Raw genomic sequence first — 19,922 nt, forward strand, 5'->3', positions numbered from 1 at the left:
TCATATAACAGACTATATAATAAGAATGTCAATCAGTTGCAAGCTGGCCAGGTATATACATGGATGACGGAATACCTGTAAGTAAACTAGCCAACCTGATTGACTCGTTCTTCCAAAAATAAACCTACATCAACACAATACATTCACTACATAACAGTTCATACGAAGCCATGGGGTCCGAGTATGGTGTACGCACTGCATTGGAGATTTGTCGAACCTAATAATCTAAGAATGCATGTAAGCATATACTTAGGCAGAAACTGAGGTGAATACGTGCACCCATGGTGGATAACCAACATACAACATACAAAATTCACCGAGATAAAAAGGTGAATGCTCGTGAAATCCAAAAACGTAGCTTTAACCTCGTCGAAGTGAAATTCTTCTCACAACGAGGTTATTTTATTTATTTTATTTACATAGTATTCCATCGCACGACATAACTTGACGAACATAATTCCTAAAATTCACTCGGTCCATGGCAACCGTTCTCTAATTTCTCGGGCATCCCACGTTCGTCAGATCACGCTCCACTTGGTCTAACCATCTCGCTCGTTGCGCCCCCGCTCGTCTTGTTCCTACCGGATTCGTAGCGAACACCTGTTTTGCAGGACAGTCGTCCGACATTCTCGCAACATGTCCCGCCCAGCGTATCCGGCCAGCCTTCACCACCTTCTGGATACTGGGTTCGCCGTAGAGTCGCGCGAGCTCGTGGTTCATCCTTCGCCTCCACACTCCGTTCTCCTGTACGCCGCCAAAGATGGTGCTTAACACTCGTCGCTCGAATACTCCGAGTGTACGCAGGTCCTCCTCGAGCAATATCCATGTCTCGTGCCTGTGCCAACCGATCTAATGAGCATCGTATACAGGTTACACTTCGTGCGAGGGCTAAGTCTTCTCGACCGCAGTTGCTTGTGGAGTCCATAGTAGGCATGACTTCCGCTGATAATTCGCCTCCGGCTCTCACGGTTGGTGTCAATGTCTGCGGTCATCAGTGAGCCGAGATAGACAAAGTCTTCGACTATCTCCAGCTCGTAGCCGTCGATCGTGACTTTGTTATTACTGGACAAGCGGTTTCGGTCGGTCTCGGATCCGCAGGCCAGCATGTTCTTCGTCTTGGACGTATTAATCATCAACCCAATCCTTCCTGCTTCGCGTTTCAGTTTGCGGTAGATCTCCTCCACCGCCACAGATGATCTGCCGACTATATCAATGTCATCGGAAAAGCAGATAAGTTGACTGGATCTGTTGAAAATCGTGCCCCGCATTTCGAACAAAAATTTGTTGTTCGTTGTTCGTTGCTTATGTTTTTTGTAGTCACAGGCTCGCAAGGCCCGCAGCTAACCCCACTATCTCGCAGGAGGACCGTCGTGATGTTGCTGTTTTGAGTCCCGAACACCACCAGGACGTTGTTGCACTCCGCACGCCGCCCCTGACATGGAGAACAGACGCGTACGAAGCCCCCTGACTCAGTCTGCATGCGACCAAAGCATCCACCGGGGTTGGGTACCCGATCTCCGCTAAGGTTGCTCGCACCCCAGCTAGTACCACGGGGAGGTAGAGAATCGGAGTTGCAGACAAGAGGTGATATGACCACTACCCGAGGGTTGGGTGTATGGGGTCTCGAGTTGCACATTGTCTACCGTTCACTAGCCAAGAACGAGGTAAAGTTTACCTGATTCAGGCTGATAAAAAAAAGTAGAATTCACCTTGAAAAAAGGTGAATCCAAAAAGGTTAATCTTACCTTGTAACGAGGTAAAGTTTACCTGAATTGAGAAGAAAAAACAATACAATTTACCGAGAAAAAAAGTAAATCTGAAAAGGTAGTTTCTACCTCTTCGAGGTAAAACTTACGCAGTGATCGGCACAAAAGCGCTAATCCGCTATTCGCTAGTTAGTCCGCTAACTTTTCGTTAGCGGTTTAATTCTGTCGCTAAGTTTTGATTGATCTAGCGAATTAAAAAATTTCGCTATTTTTTGGCTGCGCTAATTGAAGACCGCTAACTCCCATATATTTGTATCAATCTTCCGAATTATAAGTGACAGAATCAACTTTTTGTCATTAATCAGGTTAAGGAGACATTGGGTATCAGTCTGATTGCTTAATTGAATAAGTTGGAGGATTGTGTACTCGAGTTAGAGAAAATATGTATTTAGTGTCATTTTTTATCTTCTAGTACTTTTTTTCGCAACAGAAGAAGATAACAATAAAAGCTGCTAAACAATATAAAACTATTTTTATCATTCCTTCATCAGCATTTGTTTTCAAATGGTTGAGATATTTACTTTTCACAAAACAGTTTAAAGAGATTTTACACATCAGTTCATATTAAAATAAGATAATATTACCATTGTAGCATTGGTTTTCAGATCAAATAAAAATTGTATATATGTTTACGTTTGACAATGCTCCTGCAAGTTTGGAAAAGAGGAGAACAGTTTAAAAATTTTGAATGATGAGAATTTAAAATATTGCAAAAAACAACAAATAGAAATGAATTTTCACAAAAGATTGTTTGCAACGAAATTGCATACTATCTACTTTGCACAAAACCGATAAATCGAGCAAATTTTTATCTAAAATTTAAATAAAAAAAAAAGTCTTTTGCTTTTGTAGTTGTTTGAAAATTTGTATTTTCAAAATAGTAGAACACCGAGAGTTGTTGAAATGCCCATCTTAGACATTTTTTTTGCTCATATAATTGTATGAAAATTCGATCAATTTATCTTATTTTAAATTAAATACTTGAAACATTATTTTCCCCCTTTGAGGAGTACGAAAATCGAGGGGGGGGGGGGGGGGGAGCGTGACAAAAGAAGAATCCGGCCTTTATGCAACAGTAAGCGATTAGCGATTAGCGCTTCAAGCTTAAAGCGATAACTTTTTCGACACATTTAGCGCATTTTATTAGCGACCGCTAACTTTGAATGAGTTAGCGATCTAATTAGAGGCGCTATTTTTTCAGCTAGCGATGCCGAACACTGAACTTACGTCGTGGCGAGGTGAAGCTTACCTCGTAGCGAGCTGAAATCCACCTGGATTGAGCTAAACAAATCTGTACAATTCACCTGAAAAAAATGGTAACAATTTCAGAAACCGTTTATGGAGATTGAGCTGTTTTTTTTATTAAGGAACAATAGCATTCGTGAGCAAAATGTCAAAATCGGAAAAAAACGATAAATTTAGTTTGAATTTCATTTAGTTGTACTAGTTCTCATAAGCTTTGCTTCCATTAGAGACTGGCCCATGCAGTAAGCTTTCCGCATCATTTCGGAACAGCGATAGACAATTAATATTATCCCTCAGCTGGCCGGATGAGTCAGAAGAGAATGAATGTGCCAACAAATTCAGAAGGATTCTGTGGCCATGGTTGCGCAGAAGGACACAAAGAGGAACTTTATTTCAAATTTTCAAACATAGATCTCCAAAACAACAAACAATCTCTGTGGCTTGTGATATAGCTCAGTTGGCAAATCTGTGGTCTCCTGAGCAGATGTCCGCGAGTTCGAGCCCAAGAGTAAATACCGAACACCGAATACCGGATAAGTTTTTGAATAACAATCCGCCAAATGCAACGTTGATAAAAGTCGCGAATGCCATAAAGATGGTAAAACCACTATAATCAAAACAACAAACAATATCAAGTAAAAATCAAATCTTGAATGAATTTGTGTCTTTGTTTTTAAGGACATGCCAGAACAGAACCTTTTAAGGAAATTAATGAGAAACCAGTAGACTGTATGAACCTTGTTCAGTGAATCCCCAAAAGATAATTTTTATTCTTATTGGTCAGTGAATCCTCAAAAAGTAAAATTCACCTTTTTGCTTGGTGAATGAAAATAAGGCAAAATTCACCTTTTTGCAAGGAAAATGAAAAAAAGGAAAATTTACCGAGAAAGATGGGTGGAAAAAAATAACCTCTGCTTCTTGGTAAATTTTTCCTTTTTTTTATTTCCCGTGTACAATTATGTATTTTAAAAATCTATGTTGCGCAATTTTTAAATTTTACCTTTTTACATCAACATAAATATTTTAATAAAATGTCCTTGTTTTTAAGGTTTCATGGGATACATTTATTTTAAAGTACTATTTCATGTTCATTTTACATTAAATCTTGAAAGGCATTAAAAAAAAAAGAGCTTTAAAGATAACTTTTTTTCCGATTTTACCCGATCATTTCTCCATAATTCTATCATCAACCATCATGGTTGCTGGAAAAAAAATCAGAGAACTCATGTAATCGGAAAAACAAATATGGCTATGAAAGTTTTATAAAAACTTCGGTGACCAAAATTTTTCAGCATAATGATTTTACCGAAGCATAAAAAACTGGTCATAATGAGGTTTCAAAAAGTCAGTCAAAGTCATTTCAGATTTATTGAAGTACTGATGATGTATAGAATGCGCTTTAGCTTTTTGTGAAGATTAATACTGAAGTCTTAACAATGTTTTGCTGACCATACTATTGCTAAAATTGTTACTTGTGACTCGTCTTTGAAAAAATCGATAGATCGGTTCATTATTTCGATATTTTGAATCCTTTTTCTTGCTGAGCCGAGATATTTCGATGCAATTTGATTATCGATTTCGGACAAGCAGTGCCATCTGTTTGGCATCTTGTCGATATCGATTTTTTTTTCTTTTTTTTTATCTTTAGAGGATTTGAATCAACTTGGTCATACGTCCTCTAATATCAATACTTCAGATTATATTTACTTTTGAGGTATTTTTGTCTGCGGATTTCATACACCCATAAATCAGACTTTACTCCAATAATGAACTTCTTTGGAGGTGAAATTATCGGTATATGATTCTATGTCAGACCGACATTAATAAGCTTTTTAAAAACTGCCATTGTCCTCTCTATGCAATCGCATTGCGTATGTACAGATAGCGCCGAGTGTGTATATATTTAAGTGAGCATTAGGAAAACAAACATTATTTGTTTCCAACCGATGACAATAAACTTTCGTTTGCTAACCGACGCAAATGGTGCACTGGGTAAGATGTCGGATTGGTAAGCCAAGATGAGATATTGCAGTAAGTTCGATTCTCACTGAATTTTTTTGGGGTGAATTATCCAATAGGATGAAAATCTCACAAAATTTTTCTCTTATTTCGCTTGAATGTAGTGGCCATGCATCATTTTGCTTGAGAGCTATTGTCTTTATGTCAGTTATGCTTTTCCAATCATATAATCTTTGATAACAGTACACTTTTCAGTGCATTTTCCGCACAGAGATGCTGCTAAATAGACATAATTGGATTTTAGCAACCTCTTCTATGGGTGTACGAATGTAATATTGAATCATCCAAACCAGCACCGATCTTACCCCCATTCACAGTTTCAGTTATTTCACTCCTGCTCTTATGACAGGTTAGAAACCCATTAGGCTGAAAAACAAAACCGACGACTCGGAATTGTGAAGGAGTTTCGCTCAACAACGTAACTCGCCTCGGTATAAGGTCAAATATTGGCCTACGATCAATATTGACCACTATAGCTGGTGGTTGGTTACTGTAACAAGCTCAGCCAGCCTGTTAAAGATTATTAAAATTCCATATTCAGCTGTTTGATTTGTCACTGGAATGCCATCGATTGGGAACAAGCTTGGCAATGGTAAATTTGATCAATGCTGAAATTGAAATGAGGATGTCGAGCAGTGGAATTGGTATACAAACAGCTGTTAAATGAGCGATTGAATGATTTTTGAAATGTCGAAGCAAATAATTATTGCAAAAATCTTGAAAATGATGACTTCAAAGCTCAAACACTGAGCTTGTTTACTTGGGTACCAACCTCATCAGCCTTAACAGAAACTGTTCATCATTTCGATTTTCTGAATTTGTCCTCTCTTTGTCGCCATCAATCTCATGGGAAACAGGTGCTCCAGTTTTTTTTTAAATTTTTTTCTCATCCAATTCACTATGATCAAGGAGATGATTCAATCGAACCGACCACTAAGTATCGAAAGGAGTAAGTGGGTACGTGAAGAAAAATTAAAAACCATCGAAAACAATCCAGTTGAAGAAGGGAATGGTCTTTCGGTCTTCGAACCAAGAAAAAAGGTTGAGAGTAGACCTTTCGAAAGGGAAAAATTGATATCACTCTGTGGTCAGCTTATAAGTAGGGAGGCCGCCAAGACGGAACGCGACAGGATATGTTTAAACGGTTATCTGTGGTTTACATGATAGGATGGCGACTTGGCCATTCGGTGGACATATTTATTCGAAGCATATCCTTCAAGCACTGCCTGGCCTCGAATTGGATCGGATCGGGGAAGATTGATTCGTCGCATTTAAAGTTATATGTATGGCGTCTCCGACTTTGGGACAGGTTTTTGGCGGTTGGCGGTTTCATTACGGTTGAATAATTTGGTCATTTATGGGGTGTTTTCCAGACGATAACAAAACACTTGTCGGACAACGTTGTCAAGAAGTATGGCAATTTTTATCAGTTCTGCCTGGGCAAGGTTTCCAGGCTTATTTATGACGCCATCATGCCATCGTTGAAAAGGAAACGAAGAGCTTCAATCCATTCCCGGATTGATTGTTTTGCGTTAAGGTCTGAAATCATATATCGTAAACTGGGGAACTTTTAACACCGGGGTAACTTTGTTCAACATAAAATTTTTGCAGATAATCATCATTAACTAAGGCTATGATCATTTAGTATCCGGGCACTTTATTTTGGTAATAGTTGCGTTAATAGAGCTCGGATATGCAAAAATTTAGTAGCGTTGTGTTGGTTATGAAAAGGACTATCTTGCCTATTTTTGATAGATTTTTAAGTTTACGTGTGTATGAGATATTTACTATGCAAAAAAACATGATACAAATAATTTTGCACAAATTTGCTCATTTTGCGCATTTTGTGCCTCGAAAATTCTTCATTGTTGACTCGAAAGCTCATGAACTGTTGATTCCATTCCATTTCCGGCAGAGGCAAAAAGTGTTGCCTGACTAGTAGACATCTAGTTAATAACTAATAATGATCAGATCCAAAGATCGCAATCTGTGCATCCGGTTTTTACGCAATATGACAGATGTGTTCTGATGGACAAAAAAAATTATGTTAAAACCGGATTTAAGAGATCAATTTCTTCGAGATACCAACTCATGAAAAGGTTCCAACCAGAATCCAATTGCTTTTTCCAGGAGAGTTTGTGTAAAATATCATGATTTTGCAAAGGTTTTGGTTCTGTGGTAAAAAAAATAAATCAAAACATGACTGAAAAAAGTGTGCAAAGATAAAAAAGATATTTTATGAAAAAGTTAAAGTATTTCTTGAAATCATTGATAAATTTTTTTTTTTATATTTTTAGTTTAAATGTCATATCAACACCTTCATTTCCTTCATAGAAAGTTTTTCGATAAAATGAATAGTTTTTAAAATACACACGATTGTAACTGCCCGGATACTAAATGATCATAGCCTTAAGTCTGAAGTTAAAATATCTTAAAACTGTTTTCTACGTTTGAAAGCCTATAAATTGAGTTTCAAGTAGGCAAAATGTAGTTTGAAGTTGGAATTTGTTTTATAAAACTTACAATGCAGTTTAAAAGTTTTCAAATATCTGATTTTTCGAAAACTCACAAACAAATACCTCTCACAAATAATTAAAAAAACGGACATTTTCTATGAGAAAGCCTGTATAGAACAAATGGCTTAAAAACCCTATCAAATGGTTAGGTTTCACAATTGTAAGCTGTCCACTTCAGTTAAAATTCCAAACTGTGTTCCCCACTCTTTTCAATAGTTATCTTGTTTCAAAATGTTCTCAACTACCTTGAGTTGCCATTTTCACCAATCTACCATCTTAACTTGCTTCAAGGGTTTTTTAAATTAATTTTTGACAAGCTGTTCCCTAAGCCCGCTTGTGTTTTCATTCTCACCAAGCTGTCTTCTACACACGCACGAGTTTTAATTTTCAACTTGTTCAAGATAATTTTAAAATTTATGTCAAGCTGTCCCTAAACGCGCTTGAATATTTTCCCCTCACTAAACATTCTTCTCAACTTGCTTAAAAGTCGAGTTAATGAGCTCGGACGGTCTTCTAAATTCCCCGGCCGGTCTCATGCTGTCCTCTCAACTAGCTGGAAATTGCAATCCAAACGATCAGGCTGTCCTCACTACTCGCCGTTTAATGTCAAGCTGTCCTCTCAACTCGCTTGAAATTCGCTCCAATAAGCTCAGGTGGTCCTCCCAACTCACCTTCCAATCTCAAACTGTCCCCTTAACTCGCTTGAAATTGCAATCCAAATGCTTAGACTGTCCTCTCAACTTGCCGTTTAATTTCAAGCTGTCCTCTCAACTCGCTTGGAATTCGCGTCAATAAGCTCAGGTGCTTCTCCTAACTCACCTTCCAATCCAAAGCTGTCCTCTCAACTCGCTTGAAATTGTAATCCAAACGCCCAGGCTGTCCTCTCAACTCGCCTCTTAATATCAAGCTGTCCTCTCAATTCGCTTGAAATTCGCGTCAGTATGATCAGGCGGTCCTCTCAACTCGCCCTCCAATCTCAAGCTGTCCTCTCAACTCGCTTGAAATTGTAATCGAAACGCTTAGGCTGTCCTCTCAACTCGCCTCTTAATATCAAGCTGTCCTCTCAACTCGCTTGAAATTCGCGTCAGTATGATCAGGCGGCCCTCTCAACTCGCCCTCCAATCTCAAGCTGTCCTCTCAACTCGCTTGAAATTATAATCGAAACGCTTAGGCTGTCCTCTCAACTCGCCTCTTAATATCAAGCTGTCCTCTCAACTCGCTTAAAATTCACGTCAGTATGATCAGGCGGTCCTCTCAACTCGCCCTCCAATCTCAAGCTGTCCTATCAACACGCTTGAAATTATAATCGAAACGCTTAGGCTGTCCTCTCAACTCGCCTCTTAATATCAAGCTGTCCTCTCAACTCGCTTAAAATTCACGTCAGTATGATCAGGCGGTCCTCTCAACTCGCCCTCCAATCTCAAGCTGTCCTATCAACACGCTTGAAATTATAATCGAAACGCTTAGGCTGTCCTCTCAACTCGCCTCTTAATATCAAGCTGTCCTCTCAACTCGCTTGAAATTCGCGTCAGTATGATCAGGTGGTCCTCTCAACTCGCCGGTTTTGATTCATTTTCATCTCAACTTGCTTTTCAAACCTCCATAGCACTTTCACACGATGGGTATATAAATAACCCATTTCAAAAAACGCTTTATCATAGAATGGGTTCTCGAAGTACTTAATTTGTAACATAGTATAACTGAAATTACTTCACCGTGAATCAAGAAAAACCAAAATTTTCTGTTCGGTTCATTTTTCTTCTCGTATTAGGATCCTTCAATTCCGACTTCCAAAACAGAGAAACCTGTCACGGTCGCCAAATGTGCAGACTGGTCCGAAGCGACGTTCGGAAGTAATACCCGTGGCCCGCTGGGCCGCTCCCAGACGGGGGAACTACTAGGTTCGCTTACAACCTGCGAGGCCAGATTTGCGGATTCTCCAGTAAATCTAGGGATTTTCAGCACTTCTACGGGTCGATGCTTGAAATCTGTGAATATTTATCATTTTTTACGGATTCCTTACGGATAATGGAAAATTATTATGGTTTTCTAAGGATTAAAGGAAATTCTACCTGACAATAGCTCTGATATGGTTTAGCGGGTAGGCTGGCACGAGTCTGGTAACCCAGGCAACCTGGGTTCGTTTCCTGGTATCGGCCAGAAAACTTTTGGGTTCGAAACTCATAAGTTTTCTAGCGATGAGGGAACCATGATAAAAAAAATCATGTATATAATTCGACCGAAAACGATATTGTTTATTGTTTATGTTTGCTGTTTTCCACTAAATTGTGAGTGGTTTGCAATCAAGCTGCTTTCAATTCTATATTCAATAGCATCAATTTTAAAACTTCATTTGTTTTCACCAAATCAATATTTCATGCCTCTTATTCTCAGACAATTACTGTATAATTTTTTTTCTGGATAAATATGCGTGAAATCGTGGTAAGCATTGATCACGATCCATCTAGAAGAAAAACTTGTCTTTTTTTACTGTTTTGATCAGTTGAACCAATAGGTCATAATAAGAAAAAATGTTTAAAAAAAATGAGAGCTCTAATCATTGCTCTGACAGTATAGCATTACGAAGTTCACATCATCCTCTAACGACTTAATCGTAGGAGTTTATATTTTTTGAATTTTGCATGTTAAACACATTTGGAAATGATAAACACAGTTGTTAAATTAATGAGGCTAATAGCATAGTAATTTTGCTCTATATTGTAAAAATTTTTCTGGAACATTTGATCATGGCTTGGAAATACAACTGAGAAATCAAATCATTATCTTAAGTCCTAAACGTATACAATTTTTAACGATCATTTCAAAAAGAATTATTTTTTATGCAATTCTTACCGATTTTCGCAAAAACCTAGAAAATCTTAGGCATATTGAAATTAATAATATTTCATAATTATATGAAAATGTTTTAAGAATAGGGTTGCCAGATTGCCCAGTGTTATCCGGTTTTTCCCGGATATTTGATACTGAATTTATGAACAGTTTGGCCCGGCCCGGTTGCCTGAATTTCATTGAAAAATACTCGGATTTTGCGAGGGTTTATTCCCTTTATTTGGCAAATCAAACAAAAAAAAACTACGAACGCCTTCTAAACTAAATTTGTTGAGCAAGTTTTATAGAAATAACCATGCAAGGTTTTTTTGGAAGCCTAAAATACTATTGAAAATCTGTCGATGAGTTTTGATGTCGTTTTCCTTTCTTGATTTTTGTTGTGTGATTTCTGGGATTTGAAAAAATTTGCCCGGATATTGCCCAGATTTCTGGTTGTCCCTTTTGAAATCAAATGCCCGGATTTTGCCAGGTTTTTATATAAAATTGCCTGGTTTATCCGACCCGGATACATGCTGAAAAATTTCTGGCAACCTTACTGTGGTAAACCTAAATAAAGCCCCTCGCGAATCAACGCATTACTCAACCGCGCAACTTTACTCGTCGGAAATCGTTATGAGAATGACGTTCGGTTTAGTTCGTGTTTTCGTCCTTCGTTCACGAATACGAAACACGCTTTAATGTGTGCGTAAATATTCGCCTGAATGTACTTGCGTTTGCGCTACTGTTATGGCAGCTATATATGAGGTGTGTTCAACGAAACCCAATCGAAACCAATTCAATTGATTGACAGTTGATCAGCTGTTTTTCCAATTGACTTCGATCGATTTCTATTAGGCTGTTGATTGAACAGCCATTCACTAATACTAACGCACTGGCGCAGTGTTTTCAGATGTAATTTTCTTTATCAGCTTCGTTCAGAAATCGAAAAGGCGGTTTACTCAAGGCAAATTGTAATGAATCCATCATTTTGGCCATCTCAATGGCAATTCTTTACCGTATACAAGCTGTCCGAAAAATTTCAGATTAGAAAGTTTGTTGTTCGACTCGCACTGTATTAGAATACTAAAAATTTGAATTTGTTTCGAATAATTAGCCATTTTTAGGGAAAATAAAAGCACTGAAGCGAATTACAAATTACAAATTACAAAATTGTTGCTATAGGAAAATAATTATTATTTTTAAAACATACAATCATGATATTATGAAATAAAATACAGTGTATCGATAAATTATATATTTTATTTGACATTCTATCGTATTTCACAACATAGACCAAATTTCACTTCCTATTTATTTACATAGTATAGTTGGTAACTTTCTATTTGATTATTATAATAAGACCGACTGACAGATGTATTGTGAAATTGAAGTCCTAACAGAACAGAACAGAACAGCGACGCCACATCGACCGACATCTCTTTCAGCACCACGGACCAGCACAACTAGCAAAGCACCACCGACTCAGGATACCTGGCACAGCAATACCGACTCAGCATGACTGGCACAACACCACCGATTCAGCATGACTGACATAGCACCACCGATCAGCACCACTGACTCCGCACGACCAGCACTGCACCGCCGACTCAGCACACGACAGAAAACACCACACCGAATGACACCGCTTTCATTTCTTCTAATAATTTTTTCACAACAAACCGAATCAGCTGTTTTTGACAGAAAACAACTGCATTTGTGTTAGTGTAATAGAAATCGATAGAAACGAATCCTGCCTCCGAGCTTGATCGTTTTCGATTGGTTTCGATCGATTTCGATTGGCTTCAATGAACGTCAATTGGATTAGATTCGACCAAAACATTGGCTGAGTGAACAACCATTTGCCAATCGAAATCGATTGAAACCAATTTCAATTTTCTGTTGAACGGGCCTATGATCTCTTTCGATATACACGATAAATAAAATAAAATAAAAGTTGTGTTAATGCTTAAATTTATAAACCCAAATTGTGAATTGGTTTTGTGTAGAATTAGACATTTTTATCATACAAAGAATTAGATTGTTGTTTTTGTTTATTGGATGTTATTTTCTATAATTTTTCCAAATTTATTATGATTTCAATAATTCCAACTGTACTCTACCACAATCTTGTTTTCATTAACATGCTTTTTAGTCATAACAAAGTCAGCGCGATGAGCGCCTTTTAGTATGCAAACAGTAATCAATCCTTAAATGCGCACAAATCTTTAATATATTTTTAGGTTTTATTTTTGACACTTTACCATGTACGCGTCAATAAAAAAGCTCGTTTTGAAATAGATTGTTTTATAATGTTTTCTATTGTTTGTGGTTTGTCAGCATAACATCTAAATAGTGCTATTTCTTCAAATAATCTTTTGCATAACCTCAACAATTTGAAAGATTCAATTGAATGGAGATATCTCGGTTTCCAATTACAGTAGAACCTCGCTTATTCGAGGTAGCAGGAGCCTACTCAGATAGTACGAAATGTGTACTCCTTTTCCTTCTGTTTTGCATACCATCCGGGGGCAAAACTCGTATCAACCTGATGGCTGGGAGCTCAAAAAACCGAAGTTATATCGTTTCTCCTGACTTTTTGGGTAAAAGATCTCAATGTACTCTTTTTGGTGTAGCGGGATCTGGTAACCCAAATCTAAAGTTAAAATTTGAAAGATAACAAATCTTTTCCAAAATTGCTGGCTATTTGCCAACAGTAAAAAAAACGATACAAAAAACGATACAGCGAATTTCAGTCTTCCTCCCTTAGGTTTACATTACAAATGTTGACATCATGATGCATGCACGCGGAGCAAAGTCATCTCAAACTGTGGTTAGCAGATATGTAGTGTTGACACGAGATGATGAATATTAATCTCATTTTACTCATTGGGAAATGAGTAGTTTCTTGGTTAGGGAATCATAGTGTGTGATAGTGACAAATAGCTATCGCTCATGTAGAAAGTAGTTATTTAAGGACTTGACGAATAATAACGAATTAAGATAAACTTTATTCCACCACGGAAACCTGCGTTTTCAATACTATTTTGTGGAATGAAATTTATTACATAAATTTCAATTTTCTATCATACCTTCATGGCACAGAAAAACGGTTTAACACGTTCGTCGCCACGTCACCCATATTCGGCAGACGGGTGTATTTCCTGGGGGGCCCCGTCACATCAAAAAGCAGGTGGCGCTCTCTTACTTGAGTTTACCGCTCAGCTTCGCCACACGTTTCAAATATGGAACTTCTCCTTCTTTGCTTTCTCTCTCTGAAAATTTCTTTGGGCCTGGCTAGCAAAACTACCAAAATGAGCGTGGCGACGAACGTGTTAAATGCTATTCCGATCAGAAGAAAATATCAAAATAATTTTAACATGAAATATTTAGATATTCAAATTTCTTATATCGAAATAGGATATTTTTTAGTACTCGTACGATGTTGAAAATAATCAAATTATACCAAAAAGTTCATACAAAAATAGCAAAATTATATCACACTTTGATAGCATTCGAACAAAAGCAGCAGTGAGTGAGCATACGAGTGAGTATTTTTCTCTTTCCTGTGGACCGATTTCGGTATTCACACTCATTCGTACATGCACCGGTTGGGACGGCAGCGTAGGAGAGTCTGAATTGTTGTACTGAGAATAAAGTAAACGCAGAAAACGTTTGCTTAAATTAATTCAAAGACATTAAACAATTAATTCAAAGACATTAATTCAACATGGCTAGGTTTGTGAAATTTGGATCGGAAGTTCGGTTGGCAAGTTACAGCTGTTTGAATTTTTAGGACTCACTATTTCTGGACCTTGTTATTTTGAGTGATAAAGCAACAAAATGGACATTCGATATGGAGTTCTATTTATCAAGTAAATCTTTAATTACCAAAAAATTGAACAGCCGTTAAGAATTTTTCAGCACGACGCATAGTTTAAGACATTTTTATTATCTGGAGATCGTATCAACCTTTTTGAGTGAAGAGTAAAATAATACTTTGAACTTTGAAACTCGATTGATTTTACACTTTTTTAATGGTTTCTGTTTATATTTTCAGGTTTCGAAATTTGGATGAAATGGTAAGCATTTGTTGTTTTTTTTATAGATTTTTTAGCTTTTAATTGACATATTTATGCAGTGCACACAATTTTCTAAATTAGAAGAATGAATTTCATTTGCCTTAATTGAACTAATAAAAGTATGATAAAATCAGCTAGAGTGAAAAATAATTCGTTCAGCCGATTTTTTGCGTGTCATATCAACATCAAGTATCTGAAGACACATGCGGAATTATTTTTTTCAGAACAATTTTCAAAATTTATTTAGAAACTAGGAAGATTTAATTGTTAACAGCAATACCATAGGCATATAGTTTAATGAACAGTGAACGATAAAGTATTAAAATAGTAAAAAGTTTTTGACACGGAAGCTACGAATGAGAATCGATTTTCGGATTAATAGGAATGATCATTCCTCAATCACAGCAACTTTCAACCTACAGTAGGGCAAACGCAAACTTTTAACAAAGATAAACAAAAAGAAACACTCTCCCATATCAATTTGTCACCGATGACGGCTGTCTTCGCAGGTTCAAATCAATCGTCACGCAACGTCTGTTTTCCTAAACTTCCCTAGCTTGTGTCGTAGAGTATGTTAGTTGGCACATGATCAGGATCACACTCGCTTAATGATGCCGTAGCGCCAAATACGAGCTAGTAAGGCTACGTATGTTGCGTGCCTGGTTTTGTAATCGTTCCAGCACAGCTTTTGACAGCTCCCTCTCCTTATACACATCTGAAACTGAAACTGGACCCGATCTTTGGTGGTGGCAACAAACTTAGGGACAACGAAAACAAAAAAAAAACCGCCACCACCGTTTGAGGTTTTGCGTTTTCGGTATCTAAATTGAATGTTCGACACGCATGAAATAGTTGTTACCCGGGTCTCGTGAATTAGTTGGGTGTCGCCCGATACGGTGGGAAATTTTTAGTGGGCTCCAAATGGTTTCGTTAGTTGCAGATTGAGTGTCATTCGGAGAACACCCTAGAAGCTCGTTTAGAACTTCTTGAAGTTCTTACAGCATCCCTGTTGATTAAGCTTTATTTATTGGTTGAGATTCCCTAGATTAACCAACTTCTTGTTAATTACACCTTAAAATAAGTTTGTTCAATTTTTGAGGGTATAAAATCAAAATAAAGGAACTAAACTCCTAAAAGGTTTATTCGAATTGTCAGCTCGTTTTTGAAAGCAAATCACGATGTCTTATAATAATTTCAGAGTTGCACATGGTGGCTCTTTTTCTTACATGGCGACCGTCAAAATTAGATTCAAGTGTATGAACGTGTTCGGACGTCGGTAATCGTTCATTTAAAAGAAAAACAATGGCAAAAGTCTCTCAGTACGCAAAAACAAGGTCGACAACCTCGCCTGCAGATTCCGTTACTCAAGCTGTCGATGGCCATTTGCCAAAAACGGAATAAATGTTTTGTGTTTTGCAGCACAACGCATCGTATTTCCGCATCCAACTGAATGCTGCATTCCAACGCGAGACATTTTGTGCATTCCAAGAATTGTGCGACCAAGATGAAAAACTGCTGCTGGTGTGCAAATCACCCGGCTCGATCTACTGCCGTGATTTGGTCTCCTCCCTACTACTGGTGTGTCTTCTGTTTGCTGTAGGTAGTACATCATCAGATTTTCCCATGAAAAGTTGTCCCCGACGAAAAAGGACCGCCAACCCAATGCAATGAACGATTCGAAACCAACGGCAAATGGCATCGGCTGCGTAAGGAGCGCGGTTGTTTTGTGATCATATATTCCAAAATCAGGTACAAATCTGCAAGCTGCCTACTTGAGAAGCGGACAGAAGAGGGCGGCGGCTGCGGCAAAAACAGGTCCATCAAACTGTCGAAGATGAAAAAACCGCATGAAATGCGGCCTCATGGCTCTACAAAAGGAAGTAAAAATCGCAACCTGTTAGCTGCCCGCGGATCGCGGATCGAATCACTCTGATATGGGCAGGGGGTGTCTTCAGGACAGGACCCCGGTTTGGATGGATGCTGGACTTGGGCCGGGTCAGGGCCTGATTTAGGGGATAGCCAATTGCTCATAGGTGTCGAGAGTGCTCAAAAACTGTTTAACACCTTTAATTAAAGAATGACATGTTGGTCGTGAAAATCTTGGCAACTTGCTTGCCTTCCAAACTCTCCAAAGCAAAAAAGCTGCCGGAAGATGCTTCCTCGGAACGCTTTGACCCGGTTTTCAGGGCGGAAAACGAAAGAGTTGATCCATGATCAACAAAATAGGTGCATAATGGCAAGATGAAAGTAGAAGCAAAAGGTTGCTATAATATTTGCTATAAAAAGAAGACATCCTTAGAAAAGCTAAACCTAAAGGATGATTATAATAAAGGATGAAACGGTCAAAATTTGGTCAAGGGAAAACGCGTGTAAATCGGTGAAATCGTTTATTTAAAAAATCAAATAAAATTTCAAGTTTAATTAGTATGAAATTCAGGAAAAATATTCAGTTAGGCTTCCGCTTTTCCAAATCCGAATTTTCGGGCCTTACGCTTAACCCCTGCCATCAGATTTTGTACAGCCATCTTGTCCACCTTCTTCGCCGCAGAAAGCCAGTTTGCCTTGAACTGCTGCTCGTCCTTAGCAGTTTTTTTAGTCTTCTTTAGGTTCCGCTTGATAATAGCCCAGTATTCCTCAATTGGGCGGAGCTCTGGCGTGTTGGGTGAGGTTCTTGTCCTTGGGAACCACCTGCACGTTGTTGGCGGTGTACCACTCCATGGCCTTTTTACCGTAATGGCAAGATGCCAAATCCGTCCAAAACAGTACGGAACACAGCAGACGTTTATTCAAACACTCTTTCACGTAAATTTCTTGGTTGACAGTCCCGGAAGCTATAAAAACGCTGCTTTTCAAGCCACAGGTACAGATGGCTTACCAAACCAGATATTTCTTCGCGAACTTTGACAGTTTCATGTGCTTGAAAATATCTGCTACCTTTCCCCTTCCTTTAGCCGTATAAAACTCCTGTCCCGGAAGCCGCTTGTAGTCGGCTTTGACGTAGGTTGCGTCGTCCATTACCACACAGTCAAACTTCGTCAGCATCGTCGTGTACAGCCCCTGGGATCGCGCTTTGGCCGTCGTATTTTGATTATCATCGCGATTTGGAGTCACTACCTTCGTGTAAGTCGATAATCTGGTTCGTTTTTTTGGCTCGATGCACGGTTGTAGACGATACACCCAGCTGATTTGCGGCATCTCGGAGAGAGAGGTTAGGGTTCCGCTTGAAACTACCGGTAACTCTCTTTGTCGTCTCAGCGGCTTCCGGTTTTCGATTTCCCCTGATCCAGACTTCCTGGCTGTCGACAAACGTTCCCCAAACACTTTATTTACATTTGTAACGGTTGATTTGACAACTTTTAGCGATTTTGCTAGCTTTGCGTGCGAGTAGCTCGGATTTTCGCGATGCGCGAGCAAAATTTTGATACGCTGCTCTTCTTCCCTGGACGGCATTTTGACAACTGAAGAGTGAATTCCAAAACCAAAATAGGAGCAACATTTTACCCACACACACACCTTCAAAATGAGGGGTGTTCAGGTTTTATAAATGCAAAATTGAAAGAAATACGTCAAGTTGATATTGACCAAATTTTGACCGTATCACCCTTCAAAGTATGTATTATGATTAAATTGTGAAAAATTTAGTTAATAAACACAAAAAGAAACCTTCTTCAGAGATCACCACTAGAGAGAAAAAGAATCGTGTGAAATTTAGCTAGGGAGCAGAAATGATCCGTGTTGCTAGAGTGAAATTTTATGAATATTCGTCATTTTGCAAAATCAAAAATAGAGAAATTGTGAAGACAGTCTTACCTTCGAGAGTCGAGAGGACAGCAAAGAAGAACAGCGAGTTGGAAGAAGAGCTGTTGGAAAAAGGCGAGTCGTGAGGATAGCCTTACCTTTGCGAGTTGGGAGGACAGCAAAGAAAAACAACGAGTCGGGAGGACAGCTGTTGGAAAAAGGTGAGTCGTGAGGACTTTTGCGAGTTGGGAGGACCGCAAAGAAGAACAGTGAATTGGAGATCAGCTATGGCTTGTTTAGAAGACAGCCAAATAAGGCTGGAATAAATATCAATTTCTTCTTTTGTCATCCCCCCCCCCTCCCTTCGAAATTTTCAAAAACCCGAAGGGCGAAATAAATAAATTTTGAAGTATTTAATGTAAATTTCGAAAAAAAAATTCAAGAATACAAAAGATTACAAGACGAAAAAACAAATTTTGGAAGATGGAAGTTATTCCACCTTTTGTATTCTTGATTTTATTGAATTTTACGATAAAAAGTAACTTGTTTTTAGGTTTTGTGCTATGATATTCTATGCAACTTTGTTGCATACAAGCTTTCGTGCAATTTATTCCAATTTATTTGTATTTCGCATTATTTTTTATTGCCCCCCGACTGTTGATCCAATTTTTCCAACTAGTTATACCAATCATCAAAGTGTAGTTCATTTTTTCACATTCAAATATAAATATAATAGATTCAACTACAAACTGCTGACTATCCTTAGGCAATCAACTTGTTACCGCTTCAATCCTATTTTTCGAAGCGGAAACAATCCTACGGATGATACAGTATTTTTTCTTTGTTCGCGTTAACTTGTTTTGTTTCTTTTTGTATAATGGCTCGTTAGTTGATGTAAATTTAAATTAGTTTCGTTAAATTATTGCTTGTACGCTGTTGTCCCAATCGGAGTAAAGCGTCAACTGACAGTTGACCTATCTGTCAGTCCATATATTCACCGGATCTTCCAGTTATAGGAGAGAGGAGTCTGGGAGAAAAGGAGAGAGGCGACATCTGGTGAGCGAACACTGGATCTGGAGTCTCTGGATCCAAAAACTCGTTCACTTAGTTCGAGACCAGGAAAGTGAATAGAGCAAAGACCCGAAAAAACCCTCACGTTTTCCGTAGTTCGGATCTAGTGTGCGTAGTGGAAAAATTTGGAAGAATTCGGTGGTAGTTCGGTTCCGGTACCCCGGTTCCCCGTTCCGTACCGTCCAGATAAGTCTGGCGGTAACCCGTGAGGTGCTGTCGCAATCATTGTTACATCAGATTCGACAGTCTGTGCCCCGATTCTTCCCGCCCGTTCCGAGGAGCGTCACGTTGCTTTCCAACGCTCCGTCGGATAAAATTGTCTCGACCGCACCCGCTGGAATTGCCCTAAAGCGGATCCGAACGACACCCGTGGAATACAGTCAACGTGGTGAAGTGTCCGGTAAACTTCAAAGGACGACCCACATCAACGAACCAACGACCAACATCTCCTTTGGTGAACCGGTTGGTGGTTGCGTACAACATTTCCTGCAACACTGATCGAAGTTGGGCCCACTGGGAAAGTAAGGTTAACGTGACCCACTTAGCGCCCCTACGACTTCCGGTGAAGGAGGATCCTGCAGTTTTAAAACCGATGGCCATCAATTACCTGCTGCCCCGAGGACTGACAACAAAACGGCAAGTTAATAAAACTAAATCTT

General features: G+C 38.7%; 1 protein-coding gene across 1 annotated transcript in view; it reads left to right on the top strand.

Annotated features, from left to right (window-relative positions):
- The window catches only part of LOC129755689 (helix-loop-helix protein delilah), a 195,814-nt gene that overhangs the window by 68,618 nt on the left and 107,274 nt on the right, over window positions 1-19,922 (top strand). The window contains exon 2 of the mRNA XM_055752305.1: window positions 14,433-14,454. The gene's annotated coding sequence lies outside the window, so the exon portion shown is untranslated. The remainder of the gene's footprint in view (window positions 1-14,432; window positions 14,455-19,922) is intronic.

This window comes from Uranotaenia lowii, chromosome 3 (assembly GCF_029784155.1).
Source record: "Uranotaenia lowii strain MFRU-FL chromosome 3, ASM2978415v1, whole genome shotgun sequence".
NCBI classification, from domain to species: domain Eukaryota; kingdom Metazoa; phylum Arthropoda; class Insecta; order Diptera; family Culicidae; genus Uranotaenia; species Uranotaenia lowii.